Source organism: Leopardus geoffroyi, chromosome C1, assembly GCF_018350155.1.
Source record: "Leopardus geoffroyi isolate Oge1 chromosome C1, O.geoffroyi_Oge1_pat1.0, whole genome shotgun sequence".
Classification (NCBI taxonomy): Eukaryota; Metazoa; Chordata; class Mammalia; order Carnivora; family Felidae; genus Leopardus; species Leopardus geoffroyi.
The window spans coordinates 113597255-113616023 of NC_059328.1; the positions used below are offsets into that span (position 1 = coordinate 113597255).

An 18769-nucleotide genomic window follows, 5' to 3' on the forward strand; every position below is an offset into this window, starting at 1 on the left:
TGCCTGACAATCTACTTCCACTGGCCAGATGGTATGTTCTTTTTTGCTTATAATCCTTCAGTCAAACATTTGATGAAACAGGCATTGCCAAGTGTTCTTAGTACCTGTTCTCTAGTAATCCATAATGTCTGGGGAAGTGAATGAACCATTTTAAATTATCCAGCACTCCTTCCTCCATTCTTAATTCCCCAATGAGAAAAGTTGAAGGCAGTTAAAGATCAAAAGAAGGAAAACCCAAGGATGTCACAGGTGGAACTTTAGATTAATACAACTTGTCTGTATTCATTAATGCCCTTAATCAGGTAATGTTTCTGGAAAAGTCACCCAACCTCGCTCGAGAAATGAGGCATATTTTCTGAGAAAATTCAGTTACAGTTAGAAATCAAAGCTAATGCTATCTTTTATTGGTGCTATGACTCTGGAGAAATCAGGTAAGTCTAAGGACCTCATCCTCTTCATGTTTAAAACAGGGGCAATGATAATTGATACAGAGGATTATTATGAGAAACATGTAAATAAAACAATGGATATGAAAGAATATCCTGTAGTGTGCAGACTTCTAAATACTCCTCCTCACCAATGTTCCCATCTCCTTGTATTCTCGGCCATGTAAAACCCCCTCATGTTGAGTAACTTGTTTCTAGCTAATATAATGTGGTAAGGGTAAGAGAATGATTATTTTGTGACTAGGTTAAAAACACTATATCGAGGTGCCTGTGTGTCTCAGTGGGTTAAGCACCCGACTTCAACTCAGGTCATGATGTCACAGTTCCTGAGCTCGAGCCCTGCATCAGGCTTTCTGCTGTCAGCACAGAGTCTGCTTCGGACCCTTTGCCGCCTCTCTCTCTGCCTCTTCCCCACTCACTCTGTCTCTCTCTCTCTCTCAAAAATAAACAAACATTAAAAAGAATAAGGATATTTTATTTTATGACTCTCTTTCTCTTGCTAGCTTTGAGAAAGTCAACTGTCATGTTGGAGAGACCCACATGGGGAAAGCACTAAGGGTGATTTCCAGTCAAGAGCCAGCAGGGAACTGAGGTCCACAGTCCAACATCCTGCAAAAAGTTGAATCTTGCCAACAGCACCATGAATGAACTTAATATCCTTGGCCAGTTGAGACCGGGCCTGAGACCATAGCCCCGTCTGATACCTTAATTGTAGCCTGGGAGAGATCTTGCAGTAGAGGACCCAGTTAAGCCACGACCAGAAAAGAGACCTCAAAAACAAATGTGAGAAGATGAGTGCGTGCTGTTTGAAGACACTAAGTTTTTGATATGTTAAGCAATAATTGATAATTAATAAAAATAAAAGCTAAATATATATACACATATGTGTATATATGCACACACATATGTGTATTATACATATATGTGCATATATACACATTCATGTGTATGTACATATGTACATGACACACCATAGTTTTATGTAATGTAATATATATGTAATACAAAACACGTAACTATGCTCATATAAATATGCTGTCCCTTAACTGCATTATTTTTCTTTAACCGCAATGAGAGCAGCAGCATGAGATAACAATATGTCTTGCTACTAACTCAAAAACTTTGCAGTAAACTTTCGACAAATGATGAGTATCACTAGGAAAATGCTGGCTGGTCAAGGGCCACTATGTGTCACAGAGAAGCTGTCTGGCCCTTTGCCTTGCAGGTGTAGAAACTTGATTCAAAAGTGTCTTTAAATGGAGTGGATTTGAAGGCTGTTTCATGCAAAGGAAACACACAGGAGATAAATCTAAATATAAAAGAAATGGATAAGTTGTAATGAAAACTGTCAGGTTCCGTGAACTAGAAAGCTTGGGGCAGGATCTAGAGCCTTCTCTCCCTGAAGGCTCTCTGGCACACCTGTCAGCCTGCCATTTCTATCTCTTCATGTGTCCCTGTAAGGCTGGGAAGGAATGGAACTTTAGTCAAAAGACCAACCTTCCTGGAAACTTCTGGAAAGGAAGTGCTGATACTGGTGTCTGTGCTATTCCTTTCAGAAATTTCTGTTGCTTAATGGCCCTTATGACTGGCAAAGCCTTTCCTAGGAGGATTATGACCTTGTTCACCCAACTGTGCACCCAGGGAGTATTTTGTCTCCAAGATGACTTTTGTCCCTCTGTGCTTATTAACCGTGTGTTAATTGCACACTTAGCTTTCCCTATCTGCGCTTCCATATGTGTGTGTGTAAATGGTGCGACGCGTGCTCTCCTGCATGGTCCATGTCATAGAACCTCTAACATCGTGATGTCACAAAAGCATGCTTTCCCAATATTTATTGCTTCATGGATTTATGTAAGAGCAACCAGGAAGTGCGTACCGCAGCGAGCCAAGCTCCGGCTTCCGGTATCTCTCACAGCTTAATCTCCCTTTTCCTCACCTCCAACAAATTAGGTATTTATCTAAGCTTCAGGTACTCCCTTCCATAGCTGACATAATAATTCCTACTTTATACTTTTAATCTGAGGGCTCAAGAAGTAAAAACAAACAAAAAAAAAAATGAAGCAAAACAAAAACAAAGAAGAAAACAGTCATTAAAACTTCCAAACTTTTGGCTAAGACCCGTATAGAGGCATTGATTTGGGTCATTAAAACTGTAAGATAGGAATAATTGTTATTCTAATTTTATTGACACGATAAGGCTCAGCTAAGTTAAACAATTTGTCCTAGGTTATTGAATTTATAAGTAATGGAGCTTAGAGTGGAGCCTGTGTTGTCTTCTCTTAGAAAGTCTATTTATTCAAATGTTCAAGCAGTTGCTGTTATTTCTGAGCCTGCCATTGCCCCTCTGCAGTCTATTCCTTCCATAACAGAAAATCTATGTTAAAATAAAATAATTAATATGTTAATTATTGAAATCATTTGATAACATATTAAATAAATAACATTCTGGTAATTAAATTATAAATAAATTACATATAGAAATTAATAAATTAAGTTAAATCTGTTTGTGTAGAGAACACAGAATAGTTCCCAGCACATACTAGTAGTAGGCAATATATGATACGTAACAAATATTTAATTCTTAACTAAGATCGTTAAGATCCATTTTTTTTAATGATTATTTATTCTTGAGAGAGAAACACACACAAAGTGTGAGCAGGGGCGGGGCAGAGAGAGAGTGAGACACAGAATCCGAAGCAGGCTCCAGGCTCTGAGCTGTCAGCACAGAGCCCAACACAAGGCTCAAACCCACGAACTATGATATCATGACCTGAGCCAAAGTCAGATGTTTAACCGACTGAGCCACCCAGGCGCCCCAAGATCCATTGTTGGACATACATCATTTAATTTCAACCTTTATCCTTAGTCACATGTATGATACTAAGCTTTGTGCCTCTGACTTCTTTTGTTCTGGAAAATTGCAAGGGATTAGCCTAAAGGGATGTAGATGAAAACATTTCACTCCCTCCTGCTTTATTCTGCAACTTCTTTCCTTCCTTCCCTCCTTTCCTCCTTCCTATTCATTCAAAGAATACTTATTGTATGCCTGCCATGTGACAGATTCTAGTTACTGCAGATGCAGACCATGGTGAAGGTTGGATTGAGGTAAAGAGTCTATAACAAATCAGCACGAAGCCATGAAGGTTTATGTCCAATCCATGTGATGTGTCCATCTCAAGTCAACAAGATGGTCTCTGCTCTATGCTGTCTTCACCCAGGGCCCTGGATGGTGGATACCCACCTATGTGCTTCCATGACAGCTGAGACAAGAAAAAAAGGAATGTGGTAGCTATGCATTATTAATAGTGACATATATCACTTCCATGAATTTCTTCTGGGCCATGGAGTCCCATGGCCACACCTAACTTGAAGGAAAAGTATAATTTTCTCTTTTCCCAGACAGCAAACCTGGTAAACAGCATAGAAACCTTGAAGGACAACTCCAGCTATTTGTCTGTCACCTCACTTCCAGAAAGTTCAAGGAGGTGTACATATAGACAGTAATCGTTCACTGTCTTGTTCCTAATTAATCACTTTATTCTCTTTCCATTTCTTTGCATTCAGCCATCCAATCATGTATTGAATGTAATAGTACATGTTAGGCACTATATACAACAAATAATATTTTTTTTTAAAAAAGAAAGACATGCTGTGCTTATGTCACATATGTTGTAAAAGATAAAAAGTAAGTAAAATATTTAATATGTCAAAGGGTGATTATGGTTTTATACTAAGGAGAAGTAAAAACAGGGAAGTTGGGGGGATTATGTAAAGACAGAAGATGTGTGAGAAAATGTAATTAGGACCAGTCTTGCTGAAATTGATGTTTCAATATGGAATTCATAAGTAAAGCTTCTACATCTAAACAAGTCTAGAAGCAACTTCAAACACTTGCTTATAAGAACTGTTTGGTGACCTGTGAAAATCAGTGATTTGGAATTATGTACCTGCACCTCAACGATAACAATAAAAATCATTGGATCCAAAAAAAAAAAAAAAAAAAAGACACCAAATTAAACAAAATGAAAACAAACATAAACAAAAACAATTTTCAAAAATGAAAAAGGAGGGGCACCTGGGTGGCGCAGTCGGTTAAGCGTCCGACTTCAGCCAGGTCACGATCTCGCGGTCCAGGAGTTCGAGCCCCGCGTCAGGCTCTGGGCTGATGGCTCAGAGCCTGGAGCCTGTTTCCGATTCTGTGTCTCCCTCTCTCTCTGCCCCTCCCCCGTTCATGCTCTGTCTCTCTCTGTCCCAAAAATAAATAAACGTTGAAAAAAAAAAAAAAAGGAAAAAGGAAATCTGAACTCAAGAATGGGGCGGTGTAAGCTATAAAATAGATGAATTGTAGATTTTCTTAAAAAATTCAGAGCCATATTTTCTATCTTTTGGATAAAGGACAATAATTTTCCAATTCTAAAACAATAAACATGCATGTGTACCCAAAATATATTTAAAAAGAGAACGAATAAGGAAATATATTTTTAAAATATTTTTGTTGCTATTGTGAATTTATGTTTTCATCATGCACGACTGTAATCACTTAGCATACAAAACCTTCTTCTTTCATTTAATATTAGCAGTTTTTAATGGCATGTTGTTATCTTTATGTAAATCTTATCTAGTGTTTTTTAATTTTTTAATGTTATTTATTTTTGAGCGAGCGAGAGAGAGAGAGAGAGAGAGAGAGAGAGAGAATGAGTGGGGGAGGGGCAGATAGAGAGGAAGACACAGAATCCGAAGCAGGCTCCAGACTCTGAGCTGTTAGCACAGAGCTGACCCCGGGCTTGAACTCATGAACTGTGAGATCATAACTTGAGCGGCTTAACCGACTGAGATCAGCTTGAACTCATGAACTGTGAGATCATAACTTGAGAGGCTTAACTGACTGAGCCACCCAGGCACCCTTCCAGTGGTTTATAATATACCTTGGGGTGGGCATGCCATTGTTTTGCTTAGTTGCATTTTTGTAAGGTATTTAAGTTATTTCCCAGTATTTCAATGTGCACCGTATAAAAATCATTTTGTCTATTAAATATTTGGCAGAGTGAAATAGGACTTGAGAAAATAAACACATAGATTAATAGGATCATCCTTTCAAAGTAAACATGGGGAGCGCCTGAGTGGCTCATTCTGTTAAGTGTCGGACGCTTTGTTTCAGCTCAAGTCATGATCTCATCATTCCTGAGATTGAACCCTGTGTCAGGTTCTGCACTGATACTGAGAAGCCTGCTTGGGATTCTCTCTTTCCCTCTCTCTGCCCTTTCCCTGCTTATGTACTCTTTCTCTCTGAAAACAAATACATATTTAATAAAAATGAAGGTAAATCATGGGATTTCTAAGAGATGCAGAAATTGGTAGCCCTACTTTGGCACCCAGTTGTGAAGAAGGAGCCTGTTCACCTCCAACTCCCTCAGGAATAACCATAGAGTCTTTATAAGGTGCAATATATCATAGATAATTCAGCTTCATTCTCCATCAGCCAAAACTTGGAGAGACAACATCAAGTCACACTTCAGCATGGAACATCCATAAACAGACCTGTGACACTTATACCATTCAAGTGCAGTGATAAGCCATGTTAATTCGTAAAACAGACATTGATGCACATTTGGCATTTTATTTTGGAAGATGAAATTCTTTCATACGTGAGTATGGAAGTGTTAGGCTATTACATGGTTTCAGTCAGGGCTCTGTAATTTGTCTATCCACTTTTTTTTTTAACTCCAATATAGTTAGTATACAGTGTTATATGAATTTCAGGGGTATAATATAGTGACTGAACAATTCTATATATTACTCAATACTCATCAATCGTGGTAAGTGTACTCTTAATCCCCATCACCTGTTTCCCCCAGACCCCCGCCCACCTCCGCTCTAGTAACCATCTGTTTGCTGTCTATAGTTAAAGAGTCTGTTGGCTTGGTTTGTCTCTCTTTGTCCCTTTGTCCCTTTGTTTTCTTTCTTAAATTCCACATGTGAGTGAAATCATATGGCATTTTTCTTTGTCTGACTGACTTATTTCACTCAGCATGATATTCTCCAGCTCCATCAATTTGTTGCAAATGGCAAGATCGCATTCTTCTTTATGGATGAATAATATCAATCTATATCTACATCATCTATATTTGTATCTATAGACATATCTATATATACCACATCATCTTTATTCATTCATCTGTCTATCCATCCTTTAAAGTCAGCTCTTGGGGCACCTGGGTGGTGCAGTCGGTTAAGCGTCCGACTTCAGCCAGGTCACGATCTCGCAGTCCGTGAGTTCGAGCCCCGCGTCGGGCTCTGGGCTGATGGCTCAGAGCCTGGAGCCTGTTTCCGATTCTGTGTCTCCCTCTCTCTCTGCCCCTCCCCCGTTCATGCTCTGTCTCTCTCTGTCCCAAAAATAAATAAACGTTGAAAAAAAAAATTAAAAAAAAAAAAAAATAAAGTCAGCTCTTGAGACTTTTCTGTAGAACTGAAAAGAAAGACCACCCTACAATGAAGAGACTTTCCAGTCCTTTGATCTCAGTGGTGTGATTTTTTCCTACATACCTTCATTCACTTACCACTTAAATAAATAAGTTCCCCTGACTTTATAAAATTAACCCATTATTCTATAGTTAATGATGATTCTTTTTGTCTGTTCTTTTTGTTAACGGATAAGGAAGAATATCCAAGATAAAATTACACCCAGAACATTCACTGTACCTATCTCTTTGACACAGAACAGTGCTAAGCACCATGGAGAAGAGAACAAAATAAGCAGACATGTCCCCTAGAGAAGTTAATTTCTATCAGGTGTGTGAATATGCCACAGATAATATTCTGTACGGAAATGTACTTATTTTTGTTTTGTGACATTTGGGCAATGAGTCCTCATGTTACAATTACTTTTGAGCTCACCCCTTAATTCCTCCAAGCTTTCTCCAGGGACAGGAAACATCTCCAGCCTAATGAAGCTTCTTTGAGAGGAAGAAGGCACGACCATCAACTGACCATTTACAGTGTTCTCTCTATACCACATAGTAGGATTGGAAAACACATTATTTACCAGTTTTCCTCTCAACTATCTGCTGGGATTGCAAAGCGTTTTTCCAGTGCAGATGAAAATATTGAAACTCCAAGATACTTAAATAAATCTTGTTCAAGGCAGGTAAGAGTAATTATATAAATATGGTCTTGTGTATTAGTTGGAAAGTATCAAGACAAACACTGGTATCTGATTGTGCAACATGGTCAGAACAAAGTACTTATGTGCTTTCCTACTAAATACCAACAATTGTTCATTACTTCTAATATGACTGTGGTGATAGGTATAAATCATAGAAATAACCACTTACACAAGTCAACCAATGGAAGGCAGGAAAAAAGAACTCCATCACATGATAAAACCTATGAATATTCCTAAATTAACTAATAATTCTTGATAAGATCTAGAATACTCTTAAGCCTACAAGATATTACTGAGACAGGGACATCTGAATGGCTCAGTCGGTTAAGCATCCGACTTCGGCTCAGGTCATGATCTCAGTTTGTGAGTTCGAACCCCACTTCGGGCTTTGTGCTGACAGCTCAGAGCTGGGAGCCTGCTTTGGATTCTGTGTCTCCCTCTCTCTCTGCCACTCCCCTGCTTGAGCTCTGTCTCTCTAAAAAAATAAATTAACATAAAAATTGTAAAAACAATATATTACTTACTAAGACAACAAAGAAAAGAGTTACTCTTATTGCATTTATTAATGTTTTTAATAAATTAATATATTAATAAAGGAATTACATAGATGTCATAAAAAGAAATAATCAGGACTCAGTTCTGCCATTAGTCTGTCAAGTCATTGTAAGCCAGCTAGTTTATGATTTTCAGCCTCAAATTCCTTATTTATAAAATTCTGGTATTGGTACAGGTTGGAATTCCTCTAATCAGCAAAACACTGTTTCTATTCCTGCAGCAGACAAAGGAGAGCATATAACTTTGTATCTTCCATCAAGGGTGATCTGCAAAAAAAAAGAGTAGGAGGTAAAAGGGTAGAAATAGAACCATTGGCTTCTACTATGTGCAAGGCAGTGTGCAGGGTGCTTTACATAGAACACCAAAATAGATCTCACCAGATCTCTCTTAAACCAGGACCGCTATCTGCACTTAATAGAGAAAAATGTGCTATAAAATATGGTTGGGTCAGAATTTTAACTATGCTACAAAGCAGAAGGAAACAACTAGATAATAGAGGCAGACAGGGAATTTTGAGATGACAGAAGAATGAATAATTCCTTTTCAGAAGACTCTTTTTTTTTTTTTTTTTGATGTCATTGAATCTAGGAAAGTTTAGGTTGCAAACACTAGAACTTTTCCAAGTCCCTTACTTGAGGTTGGAAGTGAAAGAGCCAAGAATGTATCACGGTAATAAAGATTAAGAAATTGATTCTTGTTCTAAATATCTTTGCTCATTTGGCTGCCAACTTACAATGGAACTAAAAATATAAATCTAGGCAGTAATGGCTCATTCTTTATAGTAAAACTTCTTTGAATTCATCTTGCTGAGAGTCAATTAAGAATTGAATGTTAGTCCTCAAGTTTTCCTACATGTCTGTTTGGGCCCTCTCTTTTTTCTAAGCTAATGAGGTCTCCACTTTCACTTTGACCTTATCATGCTCATATTTGCACTTCACATTTTGCCAGGTGAGAAATATCAGTTTGCTGGTACCCATCATCTTCCTGCTTTGGAAAGAATCTCCTGCCCATCTCTTCTTGGGTTCATGTGTATTAAGCTGTATACCATTGTCTCACATATGGGGATTGAACTGCTATTCTTAAAAGGGAAATTAAGTGACATGATCAGAAAAACACTAAAGACATTGCTTGAAGCTGAGAAATCCATCACTGCCCAATAATTTTCAACAAATACATGATTATAAAATATAGACAATTCTATAGTCCAATGGTAAACTTAGGACTCCCTTTAATGTAAAATGAAATATAACCACTAGTTAGACGCTTAAAACTATTTGAAGAAAAAATTAGCCCCTTTTGGTTACCTGAGTTACAGAGTGCTCTGAGAGGCATCTTGATAAATGAAGTTCCATAACTATTTATTGGTAGAGGTTTCCAGAATATCTTTAAAGTGGTTTGTGGGAACAAAAATGAAATGCACCTTCAACAAAGTTTAGAAGTAAGAGCACCACTCAAGATAAAACCACAAAGTTGTTGTCTGGTTCTGGAATATTGAATTTGAAGCTATCTGGGAATACACAATGGAGAGATAAGGAATGTCTATAGCAGGAAGAGCCTTAAAGGCCAGGCAAAGGGGCTTCACCTTTCTGTGAAAGCACTAGAGAGTCAGGAAGTTATTTCTTAAGGAGGTGAGACACTGGAGTCAAGGATTTCATTCATTCATTAACTCTTTCTATTTCTATCATCTAGCTATTCCTCCCAATTGGGGACCTCTTTTCCATTATGTTTAGTATTCAAGGAAGCTACTGCCCACATCGTGCAATAGAAGCAATGCAGGCAGAGAGATCCTTTTTGGCTTGACCAAATGAACCCTCCAAACTGGGGTTTTAAGTATCAATAACAACATTGGGGTGTTAGGGATTCACAGCCACTAAGTCACTAATATTGATGGCCGCTGGTTAGTACAATAGCAATGATGATTTACTGGCTAGAATACTAACATACCAGCTACTAGAAATGCAGCCAGCAAAAGCCCCAAAAACATCCTGAATGAATCCCCAAAGGACATGTAGATGGTTACTTGTCAGACAGCTGTGCCAACCCAAGACCTCAGCAGTGGTGACCTGGGCACAGAGACAGAGTTCACTGACGCAACTCTGGATCTGTTCCTCTTGCTGCTAATGGAACAGAGGAGATGACTATGTGTAGAAAATACGCAGAAAGTTCTTCATTTTAACTTTGGTATTCTGATTCAGAAGTGGCTAGAGGTGCAAGTGGCCGATCTAACATGTCTGGAGTATAGTGCCTCTGGTTTCTTTATGAGTCCATCTGGCATGGTGGAACTTTGTGTAAGTATCCACAGTCTATAAGGACCCAGGAACAGAAGGTGGCTTCTGAGACATAGTCTTTGCAAAGCCTGATGGGGGTTCTACCAGATGTTATAGTAGAAATTCCTAGAGTGGACAAATGTTGGCTGAGCTGCAGTCTAATTCTGGAGTCTCTACTGCAACCCCTCATCAACAAGCATTTGATTTACTGCCTTTAGGATATAATCCTGGGATTCTCAGATAACAGTACCTCTGTTGAGGGATCTACCATGATCACATCAGTCTCAGGTACTCCGGGGTAAGAGGATGGATGTCTCCCCTTAGCCATAGATGGGAAATGGTTGGGAAAGGAGAACTACTTTACTACTGAGAGACCAGTTGGGAAGCCTGTGCCCTCTGGAATTGGGTTTATCTCAGAAGTCCTGCTTGGGGTCTCTGTAGAGATCTTCTTCCCAGTTCTACTCCATTTGTAGCAGGAGATAGGGCAATGTATGTGCCAATAGCATGCATACCTATTTCTATACCTGTAAAAAGAGTATATATGACATTGTCTGCTTCTTGTCTTACAGAATAGCTTTGGCTTACACGCATCATCCTATCCATATTTTTTCAATCTCTCCCATTTATTCTGTTATGTATCTAATACTTATACTCAATTATTTGGTGTTCAAGCTAGCCAGATTCATGCAACTAGGAACTCTGCATGATTGAAAAGTTTTGAGCAGAGGAATGACCAAGTTTGCATTTAAGGTTTTACACTTAGGGCTGAACTTGAATAGACTGAGACTGAATCAGGTTTATGACAGGAGCACATAGGCAGTGGCAGTTAGAAAGGAGGAAACAAATAATTTTTGTGTGATTATGTAATGATGCTTCCCCAAAAAGTTCTATTGGATTTTGAACTGGGAAACATTCTTAATGGTCTCCCATCAACTGTATCCAGTCAGAGACAAAGCATATGGTGCAATATGTTGCACATTTAGGCAATTGCTTAAAAAAATTTTGACAAACTTATATTGGGTCACTAGTTTAATGAGAACCCACATATTATTGCTATACAGTTTGTGAAGCCATGGCCTAAAATGTATGATATAATAATAAGGATGTCTCTATAATTTTAGGGACTTAGGTTTAAGTTTCCTTTTAAGAGAGGTGTGTGTGTGTGTGTGTGTCTACTAATAACATTCTATGGATATAGAAGAATATGAAGAGAAAATATCTTTCAAGGACCTAAGAGTAGTGATGTGTAAATGATTCTGTTCTTAAGAAGCAAGATAAAACCATAAAGTCTGGAAATTTACTTACCAAGAATATCCTTACATTTTTTTTTGTACACTAAAGAAATGCATTTTTCAAACTTTTAGTATATATGTTGATCATATGGGATGTTGCTAGAAACCAGAGTCTTAATTGGGCTTTTTTTTGTGTCTGACACATAGGGAATGATAAGCAAATGTGAGTCCCTCATCTATGGACATTTCCAAGTTTATGTACTACATCCCATACCTGGCTATAACTCATCCTCAAGGAAACCACATCTAAGTATACATTCCTGAGAGTGACATCATTATGAAGAAAACTTACTAATTTAGTTAGTTCATTTTTTATAAAAAATATATATTCATCTGTTATTTAAATGAAGCATATTTTTTAATAATAAAAAAAAGTGACAGTACCATTTCCAAACCTCTATGTCCTCAAACTCTGTGCCTAAAGTCAACTTCATTCAAATACCTAATATTGGTTTATTCTTTTCTACTTCCTCCGCTATAATTCCAATAGTAATTTGGCAGGATTATATGACAAAATCCTACATCTTGATCATAATTCTCTTACTTTTTGATTGAATCATCAAACATGTCAGCATGTTAACTGTTGTTAGCAATGAAAGTTTGTATTCATCTGTAAGTTATTTACACTAACAGGTTCTGAGTCCAGCTTTGAAAACTGACAACCTGCCAAGTGGAGACTGCTGCTTAGATCCCCCTATTTTGGGATAGCCCACATTATTAGAATAAGTCCACTAGATCATATAACCAGACGTTCCCAATGAACCCATACACTCTCTATGCCCCATACACTATGATCTGTCTTCTTCCCATCCTCTACTTGTGATTTTTCTCCCCACTTTGTCATACTAACCTTTATTTCACTAAGCAAGCTGTCCATTCAAGGCCCAAATGAAACTATCTCCTCCATGTAACATCATTTGAGTAAAAAGATACACTATAAACTTTCCTTTTTACCACATTAATTTAGCAATAATATTAATGAAGTCAATATTTATCACCACAGTTACTCCTGGGGTCTCCCTTACCCTTTTCTCTTCCCAACAATCTGTGAAAGCAGATTAGTGATCTGATGCATAGATCCAATGTATAGGGAACCGAAGCATGAAGAGATTTTAAAACCTTCTCTGGGCCCTATAGTTCTGTGATTCTAGGGCTGCGATTTGACTGCAGCTTAACCTAAACTCAAAATGAACAGTGGATACATTTAATCATCCTTTGCTGATGCTAATTTCCCTCAACTTCTGTGTTGCCTTTTCCACCACACTAAACTTGCTGACGAATTCATACTCTGACTTCTGATAAATTGTTTATGTTTCTCAACTTCTCGTGTGTGTCTTCCAACCACTGCCTTGAGGGCAGTGTATCCTACCAAATGATTAATCCATAGAAGGGAGCTCAAGAAATAGCTGTTGAATAAATATCTGTGCACATTATGGAGATCATTCCCTGTTGGCTGATAGGCAAGATCAAGGCTCTATTGATTCTAAAGTAAAGTGACTGAGAAAAATGCAAAATTGTAATAGGCATCACAATAGGCCAAACAAGTCTTAAAGCTGTTTGTTTGTTTTGTTTTGTTTTGTTCAGGCTTAGTTTGGTTTGGTTGTTGTGTAATTCCTGAATTTACTCAGCAATAGACTCAAGATAGCTAATAATGTCAGTGATGGTAGGAATCTAGTGCCTAGAATCCTGTAGAGCCTGTACTGAGGATTTTATTCTAAGCTTTCCCTTTCTTTGTGATTCCCAGTTTCTGAAGAGTGCTTTATTTAGCATAACTTGGTAGGATTTGAGATATTATATTCTTATAAAGGGGGAAAATGAGGTGTTTCAAAGTATCTATAAATATTATTCATTTGGTCTTTAAGAAGATTTTGCATCAGTTTGGGGTCTAAAAATAGAAGAAAGAAATCTCTTTTACAACATAAACACACAGGAGCCAAAGTCCCTTTCAGCAGAGAAAGCTCTGTGGTTACTGGAGTGTATACAATTATAAACTCAATTGTTAAATCAAAACACATCCCAATCACCCTAGCATGTCGCTTTTAATGGGCAATACATTCCCAAGAAGGCAAGTTCTCTGCTAACAATATTGAACCAAATCATCAAAATTCAAAGACGGGTCTATAAAATGTGAAATTCCATCAACAAAGTGCGCAGTGGGCCACAGTGTGTAGATTAATGGGCAGCCTGTCAAGTATTTTAATGTATGCCTCAATCGTTGAAACACATGTGATGATTAGTAAAGTATTTGGCCCAAGCAATAAAAGATATAAAATAAATTAAAATCATGACACTTTCTGAATTAATAAAGCCTTTGGTTAGGCTGTATTGATAAATCACAAGCACAGATTAAAAAGCCCCCATAACTAGATACATCCCCACCCACCCACACCCACCCCCCTGGGGCACGCTGAGATCTCACACTGGCCTCTTCCAATGGCATCTTCCTAAGTGAGGATCTCTGTTAAAAGGTGAATACTAGGTCTCTGAAGAATCTTAGAATATGACTACTCATTGGTTTAAGCCTTGAATATAAGCCATCACCTGTACCTAACATCACTCACTCACATTTCTTTTGGCTTCCAAAAATTAGATTTCTTTTTCCTAAGCTCTTAATGTCAACTTTGCCCAACAGGGGCACTCATAATTTGGAGGGGTGAGAGAAAATCTTCATCATTAAATACTGCCTTTTGTAGGTAGGCTATTCCAGAAGGAAAGGCACATTACTGTTATTGAAGGATTAAATTGTATTCATGGTTTGCTTTCCTCAGTTTGCTATTCATTTCAAAAGTCCATTCGATCCAGCACCAGAAGTTGAAACACATGTGAAGTATTTTTGCACCAAAAATATAAAAGCCAAAGTATTTTTGCACAAAAAAAAAAAAAAAAAAAAAGATTCACGGTCATTGCTCTTTAGGACCTCACAGTTCAAAACCTGAAAGTTACTTACAATAAAAATACAACGTGGAAAATTCTATGAAAAGAGTAACAGCGGGATGTGATGTGAGTAATTTATGTGGGACCTAACTGAATCGGGGTGTTGCAAGAACATCAGGGAACTTTCCTCAGGGAGTCAGTACAAGAGGGTCATCTTGGACAATGATAATGAAGATATTTCTGGATGAGGATATGAAATGAAGAAAGTATTCTTCCATGCAGTGGAAGATATTTAGCTTGGACAGGAGGAGACACTCAGGGTGACAAATGGGAAAGAGTTGCCGCACATCTCTTTTCAATTATTTGACATTGGATTAACCTTTTCCCAATAATCAAAAGACAAGAAATCTATCAGGAGATAAATTTAGCTCTTTCTTTCTTGAACAGCTTTCAAAAATATAAAACGAACTATTTCTGAAGGCAACAAGCTCCCCATTGATAAAGTGGCTCAGATGTTGAGCGACAGTGTGGCAGCATTGTGGAAGGTTTCAGCCTTGGTGGTCTATATCTCTGTGAAATGAGTCAGATGTTTCAAAGGGGAGAGCTATCCTCTGAAAGTCATTTTCAGGGCAGTGTACTCATGATAACTCAAAGTTGCCTTTTAGCATAGAATTTTGCAAGAAATAGGTAAACATCTTGTCATAAACTTACACTTCTTGCCCGATATGTAAATACCTTGTCTTCGGCCCAGATAATGAAATGTATGTTTACACTTCTGTCCCTGTTTCTCCTGTACTTTAGTAAAATTTCTCTAGGTTATGTAAATTGGTAAATTGTTTTAGTTGGTTAATGGTTTGGGCAAAACAAACTTTGGGATGAAAAATAAGAGAGTTAACAGCTATCATACCCATGGAAAGTAAAAATGTACGTGTGCGCATTTTTAATGATTGAAACAGAGATAAATGACCACTGCAGAAAATACTGGAAAATAGGAAAAGTAAAATGCACACAAAAATATGTTTTTAAAAGTCTCAGCTATTGGTTACCTTTTTCCCAGAATATGCATTTTAATTTGGAATCACTACTTTGTATATTGTTTATATATCATTTTTTAGTGTTTATTCATTTATTTTGAGGGAGAGAGAGAAAAAGAGAGAGAGAGAGAAGCGAGAGAGAGAGAACGCATGCAGGGGAGGTGCAGAGAGGGAGGGAGAGAGGACAAATCCCAAACAGGTTCCATGCTGTCAGCACAGAGCTTGACATGGGACTCCATCCCACAAACCGTGAGATCATGACCTGAGCTGAAATCAAGAGCCAGATTCTTAACCAACTGAGCCACCCAGGTGCCCCTATATAGCTTTTTAATTTTCTATTATATAATGAGCAACTTATATATGATTAAGCACTATTGAAACTTTTTAAAGCTGTACAATAGTATATCCTACATTTGTACCATAATTCATTTAATTGATCCCCATTGTTAACTTGACCTATTATCTACAATATGACAAAACTTGTATTTCAAACAGTATTTTTTAAGCTCAACCAATTAAAAATATTTTTGTATTTCATTTTTCTTAAAAATGTAGTAGCAATAAAGGACTATGTTCTTATTTTTAAAATATTGAGATAACTAGAAAGAGATTCTATGATCCTTCCTAGAAGTAAGAATTATTAGAAATTGAGGGACCACATGTCCCAATTTGTACCTGCTGATCTGGTGTAGTTGTTAATGTAGTGGAGATATTTTCAATTCATAAAAATATCCCAGTTGGAATGACAAATCATATAATCACCTTAGTTAAGAGTTTGTAGGGTAAATGTGTATTTCTTTTACATATTTGTAACTATATAACTTCTTTTATATTTATATATATAAATTTGTTGTCAAGTTAGCTAACATACAGTGTATATACTGTGTGCTCCTGGTTTTGGGGGTAGATTCCCATGATTCATTACTTACATACAACACACAGTGCTCATCCCAACAAGTGCCCTCCTCACTGCCCATCACCCATTTTCCCCTCCCCTTGCCCCCCCATCAACCTTCAGTTTGTTCTCTATATTTAAGAGTCTCTTATGGTTTTCCTCCCTCTCTGAAATTATTTTTCCCCTTTCCTTCCCCCATGGTCTTCTGTTAGGCTTCTCAAGTTCCACATATACAAATTTTAAAATAGAGTTATTGCATACATTTTAGCAACTTAGTTAATAATAATATTTCTCAGAGAACTTTCCATAACGAAATATGTGGCTCAGACTGACTTCTTTTAGCTTTGTGATATTCCTGAATATAAATGTACAAAATGGTATTAATTCAGATGATAATTGTTTCTAATTATGATGTCAAAGGATGATTTTTAAAAGGCAATATGATGACTTTTACACGTATATAAAATGAAAACTTGTCAGATTTCTTTAACTTATCAACGAATGAAACTAATGAGATGCTAGAACTGGTTCAAAGAATTTAACACAGAGACAAATAAATATACAAAATGAATCTATAGATACATTCAAAATTGGTCAATATTTACAGCTCCAATGGATATAATTCAGTTGTATTTAAATGTAAATACACTATAGGGGCGCCTGGGTGGCGCAGTCGGTTGAGCGTCCGACTTCAGCCAGGTCACGATCTCCCGGTCCGGGAGTTCGAGCCCCGCGTCGGGCTCTGGGCTGATGGCTCAGAGCCTGGAGCCTGTTTCCGATTCTGTGTCTCCCTCTCTCTCTGCCCCTCCCCCGTTCATGCTCTGTCTCTCTCTGTCCCCAAAAAAATAAATAAACGTTGAAAAAAAATTAAAAAAAAATAAATGTAAATACACTATTAACATTATTATTAGTTTTCTACAATTTTCTACAATTTTTCAAAGAAAATGACAGGCAGAGGTAATTTGGAGGGTGTGCTAGAGGACCTCTAATAGAATTTTATATTCTATTCATGTATTTGTCATTGTTAAGACTGCTACAAGGGACATTTTTATATGTAATATTTTATCATGTGAACAAATATGAGATACTTACCTGGAACCACTGGGTCAAAGTGTCAAATTCCATCCTTCTTCCCTTCCCTTCCTCTCCCTTGCCTTCCGTTGCCTTCCCTTCCCTTGCCTTCCCTTCCCTTGCCTTCCCTTCCCTTCCCTTCCCTTCTCTTCTCTTCCCTTCTCTTCCTTTCCCTTCCCTCCCTTTCTTCTTCCTCTTTATTTCTTTCTATATTGTTTTGTTTATTTCGCTTTATTTTACTGCCAGCTGCCTTAAAAGTACTATTCCAATGTACATGCTACTATGAACTATCTATAAATGTATCATTTCTCCTACAAATAAATTCTCCTTAAAATTTCTGGAGTTACATTTCTCCTTAAAAATACTGGAGTTACTCTTTTATTTTATTCTTTAATCTGATCATTGTTTTGATTCCCATTGCCTCAATTACTAATAAAATTGAGCATCTTTTCACATATTTTTGGACTTTTGATGTTTTTCTAATTTAAATTATCCATATGCCTTTTCCATTTTAAGTTTTTGTTCATCATTCATATAAGAGAACTGCTTATATATTTTTGATAGTTATTACCTTGTATATAAGTTGAAAATGTTTTTGCAATTTCTTAGTTGTCTTTTAAAAATATTTCTCTACAATCTATAATCTATCTATCTATCTATCTATCATCTATCATCTATCTATAATATTTATCATTTGAAGAATTTGTGAGAGTAGAATTCAGTGCCATTAAATACATTTACAATGTTGTGCAACCATCATGATTATCTATTCCCTGCATTGCCTAAATGGGGTTTCTCTTAATTGGATGGGGGCTCCCAAATGTGGGGCGACTATTGGGTGCAAGCGTGTGGTGGGGGAGGTGAAAAAATTCACCTGATATCAAACAAAGGAGATAGAAGTTTGTTGAATACATTGCCAAGGGAGTGGAGGCAGGACAGCCGAAAAAGCCTGTCTGCAATGAGGTAGTGGGAGAGGGCTGCTCTTAAGGAAGGAAAGTGAGAAGGTATGGCGATGAATGAAATTTTCCCTTTTTTAGTAACTGTGCCTAGTTGTAAGTAGTCCATTGGGTAGTTAGGGCCTATGGACTTTTTTTAACTTTATTTATTTATTTTGAGAGAGAGAGAGAGAGCAGGAGCAGAGGAGGGTCAAGGAGAGGAAGAGAGAATCCCAAG

The 18769-nt window shown here is 37.4% G+C and overlaps 1 pseudogene; it reads left to right on the top strand.

The window, feature by feature from the left end:
* Positions 1-412: 412 nt before the first annotated feature.
* Positions 413-15177, top strand: LOC123596866 (annotated as a pseudogene).
* The last annotated feature ends 3592 nt before the right edge of the window (positions 15178-18769 follow it).